Source organism: Neopelma chrysocephalum, unplaced genomic scaffold (genome assembly GCF_003984885.1).
Source record: "Neopelma chrysocephalum unplaced genomic scaffold, ASM398488v2 Primary Assembly neopelma1_72, whole genome shotgun sequence".
Lineage (NCBI taxonomy): Eukaryota > Metazoa > Chordata > Aves > Passeriformes > Pipridae > Neopelma > Neopelma chrysocephalum.
In genome coordinates this window covers 3,823,813-3,837,932 of record NW_020897732.1, presented here as the reverse complement: position 1 = coordinate 3,837,932, position 14,120 = coordinate 3,823,813, and positions in this window count along the sequence as shown.

The following is a 14,120-nucleotide window of genomic DNA, read 5'->3' as shown; positions in this document are numbered from 1 at the left end:
GACAGTAATCAGAATTATAGAAATCTTTTACAGTGGCCAGCCTAATTTTTTCTGTAATTGAAGTGTCATCACTTTAGACTCTAATGTACTCTATACCTGTTCAAATTTGAAGAAGTCTGGACAACAGGATGAAGCCTTTTGCTCACAGCCTCAGTGAATTAGCAGGTTTCAAATTAAAAAAGAATAATATTTGCTTAACAGAATATACCATCCCTGAGGTATGTCTAAAGGATATCTTGATTTTATCCTTTGCTTTAGTTATGCCACTTCCTCAGCACTATTCTTGCAGAACCAGCAGGAAAAAACCTGTAATGACTGGGTCAAACACTGAAGAAAGAGCTTACAGCCTTTTTCCTGAAATCTTGTGGCGCACGGACTCAGCACGATCGAAACCATTGAATTTTCTCTGTGACTGGTGTTTTCATTACTACATTTCTATAGCACTGCTCTCCATCTCTACCCTCATGCATGTCAACTAACCCATTTTCAGCTAGAAGTCCTCACTTTTCTTATCTGTTTTTGGCTGTCACATACTTGTTTGTTTTCTTTGCCCGTGCACATTGATGCAGCTGAGGCTGATAACGGCAATGCCTCCCGCACAAGGGTGCAACAGCCCTGTATTGCTGGTGGATGCTGTATTTGAAGTAGGCTGAGAGCTAAGCTGAGCACTATTTAATCTGTTCAATTTGAAGGTGCGAGGTGTGGTTAGCTGTTCAGTCTTCAGGCTGTTAACACTGCACTAAAGATAGCTTCAAAGCAAAGTGAAACCTCATGGCACACTCTGTGCACAGCCTTCATGTAATATAAGTAGAAAAGAACTATTTATGTATTCATACAATGGTATTTCCTTGTTGTATAAAACATCAGAGCCCTTTTTAATATATGACATTCTGATGCATAAGTCTTAAACAAATCAATCCCTTAAAGCACAAATGAGTACAATCATTTTAGGTGCCTCTTTTTCTTCTTTCAAAAATAAATTCTGCATTAAATAGATTTTGGGGACAAAAATAAATGAGGTGAGAGGCCTGAAGTCTCCTCTAATACTTCTCAGCTCCATTCTTGAAGCCAGCTTTTCAGGTAGCTAAACTAGAGTCCAATACTTTTATTATCACAGCCTGTTGAACAAAAAGCACACTAAGAGTTCTATGTAATTGCCTCTTTTTGAGAGAGAGAGACAATTTCAGATTTCCTGGCACAAATAGTCCCATTGATTTTGGAGCATAAGTTTGTGACCCCCAACACAAAGAGATGAGTATTTCTGATCTTGCTTTCTTCTTAATACATCCCGCTAAGTGGAGAGATCTGGCATGAAAAACCAGCTTCAAACAGTCTGTGTGGATTTCTTGTATGGCATAATAACAACATCAATAAGAATAACAACAGCAACTATAATAATAATATAAAGAACTCTGGTAACTGTTAAATAACCTGATAGAGTTTTAAGTGGCAAGCAAGAAGATGATTCACACAGCACACATGAATGCTTGTCATCCTCAGGGGCAAGTTCTATTAATGATTCATAGGGTGGAGTTTCCTGGTAAAGCTGCATGTTCCAGCTTAGCAGACTGACATTAACATTATCAGTAGATCAACAGCATTCAAATAAATGCTGAGCTCACTCAGTCCCAGGCAAAAATGGTGAAAGGATACCAGTTAGACACATGGTACAATTGAAGGGAAGGAAGAATTAAAGCCACTGGAAGCAAAAATAAAGGGCTCTCAGCTATGCATTCTTTGTAAACAATATATACTAGTGGCATTTTTGACACTTGTCATTACAGTTTTAGCTGATCAGAAACACCGCAATATATTAGGGACATATACATACGTCCAGCAACCCAAATATTAGGGCAAAATGGGCAGACCCCACTTTTCTTTTATATTGATGGGTTTGATGTCCTCCTGCCAAAATGCCAGCTGGTTTCCAGTATTACTCTGCCTGCTATCCTGGCAGGCTGCTGGGACATCAAGAACTTACATTTCCTAATCAGATATGCCAAACAGATTTCCTTTAGACAAGAAGACCCTCCTGTCCAAGGTCCTGAGGTACGGAAACAAGCCACACAACTGTTTTCAAGGGACTGGGATCTGTCTCCTGCCCATGCTGCTCTCCTGGAGCAGGGAGCCCCGAGTGGAAGCTTGTACCAGGGTACCCCTGTGGGTTTTGAGCTGGACTGGTGGCACAGCAGGGGTTCACTATAGAACTCTTCATAAGTCTCCCTGGGCTACTGCTCTCTTGGCCTCTGTTAGATCATGACTTGTGCTTCAGCAGGCTCTCAGGTCTGTTTCTGGTCCCAAGTGTCTCAAACCAGCTCTTTTGTCTTTCCAGGGTTTTTTTGTTTTCTGAAGGAGAGAAAGGTGGAATAAGAAAGAGAAAGAAATCAGGCTGCTCTTAAATGAAAACTTTTTTGAATTTTCTGTAGAAAATGTCAGGATTTTACTTTTTGTATACCAGCCCAGAATGAAAGCTCTTAAAAATACCAAAATATCCCACATATCCCCAAACCCAGTATTTGGCCTGCTTCAGTTATAGTCACATGGAATCATCTTAATAAAAAAGGTCTGTTGTAAAGGGATCTTTTATTAGTATCTTTTCCATCTGTCTGTATTTATTCATAATGGAACATTCATTTGTTTTCACATTTTTTTAGTAATAAAACATAACAGCATTCTGCGAATTAGTGGCATTATGGTGAGGGATATTTTGTTTTTTAAAAATTGATAGCTTGGGAGACCAGCAGATGAACAGACAGAAGAGCAGAATGCTCCGTGCTCTGAAGTTTACAGCAAAAGCATGTAACTCTACTTGTCTACTTTGAAGCCAGACTTCAAAGTAGTCATGTGTTAAAATGTGCACAATATGACTATTTACCATATTAATGAGAGAATATGGCAATACTCCTTATTACAAAAAATATTTGTGTCACTTTTCTTCTTTTGAAGTCAGCTGTTGATTTTAAATCAAGTGGTTAATGTAAGTTTTGTCAGTTCCATTCTGAATGTATGTGGGTCACTGTGTTTGCATTAAGTGTCAGGATGGGAAGCTGCCTTCATGAAAACTATGCTTTCATGTAGTCAATTTGAAAGATATTCATTCCTTCAATACTCATGTTTCCTCATTCCATTGGAGAATGATGACATTCAAAAGTAGGTAGCCAGACATACAAAGGGAAACACTTGGAGCCCATCTATCTTGCTTGGAGGAAAACTCAGAGCCTTAATTCATTACAGTTCTTTGAAATTGTAAGATGAAGACAGTGTAGAATTGCAAAGTACTTTTATTATTAAGGGAGCAGGGGAAAATTTCTCCTTTTAAAATTCAAAATAAAACAGGGAAAATCTTACCCCAGGAAACTACACTGGCTCAATCAGTTTCATTCACCATCATTTTTAACCTCAATATATATATACCTTAACCTCCATTTCCCCACCCCCACTCTGCTTTTCCCCTTTCTTCATTTGAAGTTTCTCTGTGGAGTCTATATTTTGTCACTCTCTTTCCTTGGTTCATAAACCAGTGGTAAAACTTCCCTGGCAGATGTTTGTCTAAACCTGTTGTAACAAAATTCCCAAGAAGAGGAATCCACAGACTCTCCAACCTCTTTGTTTGAATTATGCTCACAATGAGAAACAGAATTAGAATGGTTTCTCTTATGCCTAATCTAAGCCCTTTTTAGAGAAAAAAAAAAATCACTTTTTTATTCTTTTTAAGAGATTCAAAAAGAACAATTTTAGAAATATCTAAACACTGCCTTCTAACCATACCTTTAATTTATTGCCAGAACTTTATAACACCTTTACTTCATTTATCTTTTCCTATGTGAACTATTCCATGAGTTAAGGTTTTGGAAAAAAAAAAACACAAAAAAAACCCAAAAAACCAAACCAAACCAAAACAACAAAAAAAACAAAAGCTCACACACAAAAAAGAAAACCAAAATACCAAAGAAATTTTCTTTTTACTGCTTTCTTGTAGAGTCTGGGTTATGTGTCCTGTAAAGCTACATTTTAATGGGAATGCAGAAACTGAACACCATTCTTCAACTGAGATCTCACTAGCATGATGTCAAGAGAATCAGACTCTCCTGATTCCATCCCAAACTAGAATTGCTCTGTTCACAACAGCAGCTACTTTTTAATTCACTTTTAGCTTAAGAACTACCGTAATCTGTGACTCACCATACCTAAAATGCAGATTTAATTCTATCTTGGAGCTGGATGATGAACAAGAATATTTATCACAGAATAATTAATGGTGGAGGGGATCTCTGGAGGTCACCTGTATTAAAGTGCAAGCTTAGGTAATGATTTCCATGAATTTCTTATCCAAATTTCAAATATTTCCAAAGATGGAGAAATTCCCACGCTTTTGGGAACCCTCTTTCAATGTATGACTACCTTCACTGGGGTTTTTTCCCCCAAATATCTAACTGGAACTTGTGTAACTTGTATGCATTGCTTCTTTTTGCGCGGTCCTGGCCTGACTTTGATTCTACCTCATCAATACAGACTTGTCTGGCAACAACTGGATTTTGCTCACCATAGGACTCTTGTTGCTGAAGACACTGCCTCACTCGCCTTGCTTTTCCCCCTGGTTCTGAGGTCACCTTTCCTTACCAAGCTACCCATCATCCCATGACTTTCTGGGAGGGGTATCCAAAAACATTGCTCTTCAGAAATGATGTCTCCCTGCACTGGGTGTAACATTGTGCCTCTGCAGTCAAGGGGACCTTGATCAAAGGGCTCAAAGGAAGCAGGATTGGACTCATCCTGCAATGGTGGTCTGAGTGTCAGCATCCTTGCTCTGCTCAGAAGAACATTCAAAGACTGTAACCACACGTTTGGAGAAAATAACTGTCACTTCATGTTTAATCCACACAGCCGAATGTTTCTGAGGCTTTTGTAATTTCATGTCCTGTCAGTTCCATTCCAGAGGGGGGTTACAATGTTTTTAATTTCCCACCACATCACATAGACATATTTTAAATGATCCAATTTAAAATCAAGCTTTATTATTTGCTTCATCTCTTCTGTGTCCCTTCAAATGAGTAACAGAAATCACAACCAGATAACAACAACCTGTGTCTGCCCACACAAGTCCATTTCGCTGAATGTTTCTTTCAGCGGTTCCATTTACATCCCTTCCTTGACAATACAGCCATTGGAAAATGACTAGGATGTGCTTGTGCTGCTGATATACTACACATGACAGAGCTCCTGCTCATTTATATTGCTGCATGTCAGGCGTCTGTGTACAAAACCAGCACACATTCTATCTCCTCCCACTTGAACACACTGTTGTAATTAGGTGCAAGCCACAGGAAAGCTTTGTTTTAGTTCCTTATCCTTAAAATCACTGATCAGAGCTTGGGTTGTAGAATAGATAACTAATTTCCTATTTCAATCTTGTTTCTTTTCCCACTATTCTTACTACTAAAAAATAAGGAATATATAAGGGAATTGAAAACACTGAAATGCTATCAATAGGATTCTCTGAGTATTATTTCAACCAAAATTAATACTTTTTTTATGTATATATATATAATCTTAGTTCTGGTCTAGTTGGATAAGAAGACTCAGAAGACTGGGTAGGGAATCTGAAAACTCACAGATTGAAGAGAATTATTCCATTGCTGAGATCAAGGAAGGTAGTCAGACACTGGCCTGTGAGGATTCTTTCCCAACCAGACCATTTTCTGCCATCCCCAGAGACAGGGACAAAAGAGAACACAGGAGGCAGAGCCAGAGCATGAAACTCTCTACAGATTCCATTCTGCTCTATTGCACTTTGGAAACTTTTAAACATTGTGAAAATTTGCTTTATTCCTGGAAAAGCACCAAGAGCAAAAGAATGTTATGGCATCCTAAGACCAATGCACTACATTTGGAATTCTGCATTTACATTCTGCATCTTAAATTTCACCCTATTGACAAGTCCAATCATAAATGCTATGTGCTACCTGCCATATTCAGATATTAAAATGTCTTATTCCACCCACCCCTTGTATTCCATTGTGAAGACCAGCTAGGCTTTCCCAAGCATTCCCAGACAGTCAGCTAACACCAGCTCCCTTGGAGAAAATAAAGAAAGTTGATGTAAATTATGTATATCTGAAATAATTCTCTATGAGTAGCCAGTTGGATTTTAATGTTCAGAGAACTTCATATCTGACTAAATATCTAATATGACAGAATACTAAACTTCAGAAGATGTAATTCAGTTGCTATCACTGTCCTAGAATTGTTGAGATTTTTAATCCTTCAAAAACGGAATTATTCCTGCAGAGCTCACAGTAGGGGATTACAGAGAAAGTCTACACAGTATCTACTTTTTTAAATGCATATTTTTCCATGCAGTATTAAGAAAAAAACCCAATATGATGAATGCACATCAGCAAACTAGCACAGACTTGCTTTTATTTCTTTAGCTAGAGTATCCACGGTGATACAATCTGATATCCCACTCAAATATAGCTCTTCCGTCACATATCTACAGCTGCAACCTACTAGAGAAAAAGATTAAGTGGAAGGAAATTTAAGCCACAGTAGGCCTAGCAAGTCACCTGCTAAAGACTTTGGATGAGAGTCAGGGGGTTAGCTGAATTCCCAGTCAAGTCATTCTGTATTCTTTCTCTGAAAACATCTGTGCTGAGAAATGGGATGGCAATGCATACATATGGACTTTTTAAATTTCTTGTGCTTAGCTAAACATATCTGCAGAATGATGATGCTTTGCAGATTGTACAGATTTGTTTACCTCTTTCTGAGAAGCATGGGTGTAAATTTTTTCCTTAATATACCATCTCATTTAAAACTCTAACCTGCAGTTCTTTGAACATGACCACATCAGATAAATGAATAATAATGAAAAGGCAAGATTCAACTGTACTACTACTCTATCCTATTTCCACTCTCTTCTCTTGATCAAGCACCCAGTTATATCTCCACTCTATTCCGTTGATCAGGTACCAAGTTACAGAATCTTTCAATCTGCAAAGGAACAACTAAGAAAAACCTAAAAATGTGTGAAGGTGTTATTTTTTCTTGTATTTCATGTTGCTTTTTTGTTTTTCCTTGGGTAAGCCACAAGTAAAGGTGGAAGGAAAATGAAAATCACTCTGAAAGTGAAATAATTTATGTTATATGTGATACTGTAGTCAATGGAAAGAGTGGGCCACAGGCTGACAAACGTATCAGTTTTTGTCCATATATACTTCTTGTCTGGGAGATAAATTACCAAACTGTATAAGCCCATGTCTACAAACAGTGTCACACAAAATTTACTGCTGGCCATCACTAGTCTTTTCTCTGCCTGTATTTTTGATGCCATTTTGATGCTTGAGTGAAGCCCGCTAGATGTCTCTGGGGCAGCAGAAATTCCACTGTATTATATTGCTTTTAAGTCTGTTTTGTTTTAGCAGTGGAACTATGAGAAGGCTTTAGAAGTTCAATAAACCTTACTTATTTAAAGATAAGACTGAAGCATCCTCTTTTATTTTCCCTTCCTTATGTCCCTATTCTATCAAATTTAATCTTTCGTTCCGAAATTTTTCCTGTTCCACAGTGAATCCAGGAATTCATTTACAGCAGGAATGTAGAACTGGACAAGACCATGAGGACTTTTATAATAATTCCCTTAAAATCACAGGAAATAATGTTCTTGATTCCTAGTTTCAGGGGATCCAAATAGTTTCTGCAGTACATGTGTCCATATACCACACTTTCCACCATCCATTTAAATGTATAAACCTGTAATGAAAGATCAAAAAGAAGAAATATCATTTCCTGTGAAACAAAGAAGGAAGGAACAATAAACCAGCTGCCAGAGATAGTAAAGTTTGGTAAGTAAAAAGGGCTATGGGTCCAAGGAAAACTATAAAGGTCAGTTATGTTACAGTGGAGGACCCAAGGAAAGAAATACTCTCAGTTCCCTTCACTGTGACCTAGTCTTGTGCTCAGTTTAATTTTGATTATGCAAGTAAAATATGCTACTGAGGTTCTGAGAAATTGAAATTCTCCGAATTATCTCTGCACACCTTGCCCCATGGTCATTTGTGGGGTGGCACATCTCTTTGCCCTACAGGAAGGCACAAAAGCCATAAAAGTAGGAGTCACCTCTTCCCTTCCTCCCTCCTCAGTCATCAGAGCCCACTGGAAGCCCCAGAGCGTGGGATTAATGTAATTTAAGTACAGAGCAAACAAGCAGTGATCCTGTTACATCCAACCACATCCTCTTTCCTTAGGGCAGGGGGATCATGGCAAAGCTAAAAATGTAGCTGGCTTTCTGTGAATAGACAATGAGAAAAAAAAGATTCAATCCTTCCCTGGGAATGGGACAGTTCTAACATCTGTGATTTTAAAAGTTGCCTCCTGTGGGATGATAGCAAAAGAGTAAATACAGAGTCACCTTGTTCCTCCTCTCAGAAGTCAAGCTGAACACATAGTAAACTATTGGTTTTAAAAAGAAGCATAAAAACAATTTTCAAGTATCTTCTGCACAACATTCAAGTCACCCAAATCTATTTTCAGCACAAAAAACACATATTTTCCATTCTTCATATGCTCCCCAATGTTCCTGGGGTTGGATTTCCACCAAAATAGAGTGTAAACCAAGTCATAGTATTAGTGATGGGGAAGATCATTATAAATTTTCACAAGAGGTAAGAAGAAATTGTGCAGAGTGAGATGTAAGGGAAGATCATCAGCTTTGTCTGATACTGTTCGCCTTTATATACACATTTGTTTTAAATCTATTTTTGTACAAGAGCTTAAATTATCACGAGGTGTAAAATAAAGTAGCTTTCTTAAACTCAGTGGAGCTACATCAAGTGAAGAGTGATAAGCATGTCTCTTCCATTTAAACACAATTAGATCAGATGGTAATAGGATAAGTTTTAACACCAAGACATTAAACTTTGAATGTCAAGTTTAGTAATTACTTTATTGATATTATTGTTGGGAAAGAAATACTAAGATATGCTTCAAAGTGTATTTTAGCCAACACCAGGATGCCTAAAACAGATTAGGAGGTCTATGCCAAAATTGCTTTTGTCAGAGTAGAAGGTATTTATATATATACCTATGCAGCATAGCTTTGGATCTTCAAAGAAGGAAAAACGGCCCTACTGTGAATAGCTGGTTTGCATATTTCTTATGAACTGTGATGAAAATAGCTGCTTTGCAAGCTGTTCCATAGCATCTTTATGAAGATGTTAAAGTGCTCCGGAGAAAACGCAGCAAATAGAACCACATATTCCTGTTCAACTAAAAGATGCTATTGATTCAAATTTTGGCATAGATCACTGCAGAGGAAAAAAAGGTCAAAAAGCAGACCCAGAAGTGTCACAATAGGGTTAAGTGTTTATGATCTGATAAACAGTCAATGTACATATCAAACTGATTTTATTGCTTCAATGCAGTTGGTAGATCTCTGGTTGTACACCGTATTGGGATGGTAGTGCCACCAGTAACACAGTTGCAGGGGGACAACTGTCCTGGTTCCAGCCAGGAAAGTGTTAACTTTTGCAGTAGCCAAGAGGGGTTTGGCCAGGACCCTGGAGTTTTTAATACCACCTCACACCATGCACAGGGTGATGGGAGGGGTGGTGATGTTACTGGTTTGTTGGGGTATGCAGTTGGGTAGCGCTGGTTCCACGTGGTGAGCAATCACTTCTGGATCGTTCACCTGTCTTGCACACTCTTTTACTAGTATTGTTGTGACTTTTCATTTTCTTATTTCACTGCTGTTTCTAGTAAGTTGTTCTTATTTCAACTCCTGTTCTTTACCTTTTTATGTCTCCAATTCTCCTCTCCATCCTGCCTCAAAGCGGGAGCAAGTGAGCAATTGGTGAGTGGTCTGGGGTCCTTCAGTGGGAAGACCAAACTGGGGAATACCGTTCCTAAAGTATGACAACAACTTAACTCTTTCATAATTATTAAACATGGAGAGACAATTATTGTGGGATGGATGCAGCATTGGACTTGAGTGTACAAGAACAATAAAATAATAGGAAACAAAATAACAGTAAAAAGATCAAAAAGTGAAGGCTGCTTCATTTATTTGGAACCAGGCTATGGGAATGTGCTGTAACCAGTTAAGTGAAAATCTTGAGCGCTAGGAAAAACATCTCTTCAGAATCTGTCCTAAGCAATTAGCCCAAAGTTTGGATGACAGTGACAAGTGCATAAGCAAAAATCCAACAGGCCATAATATAGGCTACCAAACGCTGACAGATCCTGCCACCTCAGTGGAAGGCCTGAGTAAGAATCAGAAAATGTCACTTAGCCTAATTATAAATTAGTCGTTTGTTCTAAGCAAGTAGAAAAGATAGTATAAATAAATGTCCCTTGGTCAACACGTTATTCAGTACAATACCAGTAGCAGAAGGAAAACTGAAACCTTCAGCAACAGAAATCTCTCAAGGGATCTCAGTGGTTTAAGATTACGTCTCCTGATGATATCTTTTTTCTTGTCATTGAATAGCTCAGAGAGCTCTAGCCAGAAAGTATCCTGGAAAACAGAAATATCTGGTCAGAATGTAGCTCTCTTCAAAGTTCCTAGTTTTCTTTTGAGTAAGGATATTTGGACAGTAAATCTATCCTTTATAAAATAATCTATTTTGATATATCATGGTAGAAAATAAGCTTAGAAAGAAATGCTACATCATGGTTGTTTCATAGATAAAATATAGTTTTTTTCTTCTAACATAATCAGTTTATTGGGGAGGGTTGTTTTGGTTTTTTTTGTTTCATTCTGGGATAGAAATAATTTCTCCTTTTTCTGGAGACTGAAGGTCAGTAGCAAGTATGGTTTTTTGTTGCATTGTCATAGAAGCCTGTAGCTCTAAGGAATATCAAAAGCTTCAATTTATTTTCAAATTTAAACAAGAAAAACAGTCAGAAAGTATTAGCATGAAACAGAGTTCTTAGAATTTATGTAGCTATGCAATGGAACTGATCAAATAGATTGAAGTATTTATTTAATTAATTGTTATTTATTAGGTTATTATGGTTTCCATTCATATAACAACATTATTTTCATAAAGCTGTAAAAGCATGAAACCCTACTGGGTAAAATCCTGTACATTTAATACATTTCTTAGAAGAACAATGTAGTAACTTTGTTTTCTGATAGTGTTAGCTGTGTAACAGATTTCCAGTGTTCTTCTAACCCCTTAGGGTGTCTAAAGAGCTCCAGGAAACAAAGGTATCTTACAGTACCTTCTGTTGTTTCTACAAGCATTTAATATTTGATGTCATATACGTGCCCTAATAGCACATGAAACTCCATAGCCTGGTGTGATCATGGCATATACCACATCCACAGTGCAGCCTCTTATTTTTTCCTGTTTTGTTTTTCTATTTGGTATGCAAATCCACTCTGTGGTAACCTTATCCATGTGCTGCCTGTTCTGCTCATGCAAATCTTTGTAGATATCCTGGATTCTGATGCCATCTGCATCTGCTTACATTCCTTGCCTTTAACAAAAAAATCAGGAGTTAGCTAGACAGATGGCAAAGCAAAACTACTATCAGAGATTATCAGGAAAATATGCTATTTTAAAGACTTAAAAAAATGTAATCACCCTTATTGAGGGTAGCAGTAACATATTGTGCAATTACTGTTAGAGTTCCACTGCTTCAGTACAGACAGCATTACAGCAGGGTGGGGAGGAGAGATATTTTACTTTTTATAACAGTCTCAATGGCCCTGTTTTACAGCAGTTCTCCTGTTGAGGGATTGCAGTGATATAGAACTGATTTTTTTTAGTAATAACTCCACCACCTACTTAGAATCTCTTTTTGAGAGAAAATTAAATGATGCTTAGCTGAGTAACTGAACATTACTCATTGGCTTCTACTTGTGTTAAAGGTCCCATTTCTCCACTGGTTTCTGGAAGGAGAGGGGTCATCCTTGCAAATTCTTGGAGTAGTTGACCTATGGTTAAATGTACTGAGTGACCTGTATAGGTGAGCAGGTGCAGCTTAAATTTACAGCTGTGAAGAAACCTTTCAAGGCAAATCTTGTGCAATAGGATTGATCTTCCTTAATATTTGATTTTTAAATTCTATATTCCAACATCTGAGTTAGTTAGGCTTGCACCTGTGAATGGTCATTGAAAAGAAATAGTCACTTGAGATTAATGCATTAGATCTACCTCAAATAACTGTATTAATATGAGTCAATGTGGAAAAGTACTCCATCACTGTGCACTGATCATAGAAGAACCTCTGTAGACTTAATCATCTAATATTGGGCACTTTGGTAAAAACATACTAATGATCCACCTGAGATATCTAACATTTCAGTATCAAGATGTACATTCTTTCCATATTTCATAGAATTCCATGTTGTGAAATCCCAGAAATATAGGTAAAGTGTTGCTGGGGAAGTTGAAAGGGCTGGCAGGAAGTTCCTCACACCTTATAGATTACTGCATGACTTAAGTGTTCATCTCACTTTCTTCTCACGTAAATCACTGTGTTGACTCAGTTGATGCCTTGGTGTGTACACCAGTATAAAGGTGCGCAGCTTTTGGCTTGTCCTGTAATTATAATTCTCAATATGATAGATGGCACATCATTTTATAGTGTTTTCATTTTTAGGTAGAAGGCTACTGAAAGTTTTTTCAGAAAGTGCTGTGTATAACACTAAATATCTGTTTGAACTAATGAAAGAAAAATTAAAACACACTCCAAAGTCCATTCTTGTGAAGTTTTTAGCCCATCAAAGATGCAACAACAAAATCAAAGATCATTTTCTTTGTTGGACTTTCAACTTTTAGTGTATCCTCATCCATACAATTATTGAGTTCCACAAAATGCTTAGGTAGACAGGATAAACTCAGTTCAAATAAGTACAAGAATTCCCCAAAATTGGTACAGAATTGAGAAAACAGATCAAAACTGCTATAGGGACAGCTGCAGCCATGTGTCTTTACACAATTATAGTTAGATCATGAAACTTGACAAGGAAATGATAGAAAGAGATATCAAACAACAAGAAACACTTTATTAAAGTTAAGAGATATATTTGGATAACTGTGTACAAGTTACCAAGCCAACAGCTGGTGGATATCAGTGAGTTTTGTTGAAGTCAAGGACCTCACACTAATTTATCCTAACTAATAACACTCTAGAATGTTATTAATAAAAAATATTTTAGTAATTTATGAAATTTTTATTCTGTTTATTATTCTCCTGGTATAGACAAGTTGACAGAAAAAAGTCATTTTCACATGTCCTTTGGAGTTGCAATTAATTTAATTCCCTCAGTGTATTACTAAGCCCATTTTCTCTAATACTTCTTTAGCCTTCTTACATTTCAAAAGCCCTGTCTCTTTGTCCTTGTGCTGGCAAAGATGCCCCTATTTGCTTTTTTTACTGTTTACCTTCAATCATTTTTGTAGTTTCTCACCACTTTTATTTTTACTCCTCTATCCTTCTCTGCAGAATAATTATCTTTTACACACCAGAAGTACATTTCAAATCATTTAACTTCAATCCACTTTTCTTTCTTCCTAGTTAGTTGAAGCCTGTTTCATAAAACCAGTTTGTGAACTCAGGAAAAAGTATCTTTTCTTACATGGAGATCACCACTCTTACAGGTTGTATTTCAAATCTTGTCAATCCTAGAGAAGTGACACTAATTGTACAGTAGATACATGTGAACCAGTGAAGCCTTTGCTTAAATAACTTTCACATAATGATTTTAATTTGGAAAAGAATTTAACTGCTACAGGTTCTGAGTTTGTATGGATTTGACTACATTTATATAATCTTATTTAAATTAGTACATTTTTTGAATAGAGATGAAGATAAAGTCCAGAGCTTTTTTGTATATTTATTGGTCTTCAGTGCTGATTGTCTCTCTGCTTTTAACTTTATGCAGTGTGAGAAGAATCTCTTGTGAGAATTACAGTGTCTCAAACCTTATTTACCATTTCATTACTTCATATTCAGTCTTGTAATTTCTTATCCTGAAATGTATAAATGGCAGTTCTGTCTCTGCTCAGGGACAATTTTTCATGTGTACTATTACACCTCTTCTCCCTACACTTCTGGATAGACTTACCTATTTTCTTTTTTTAGAAACCAAATGTTTTTAAATATCCCCA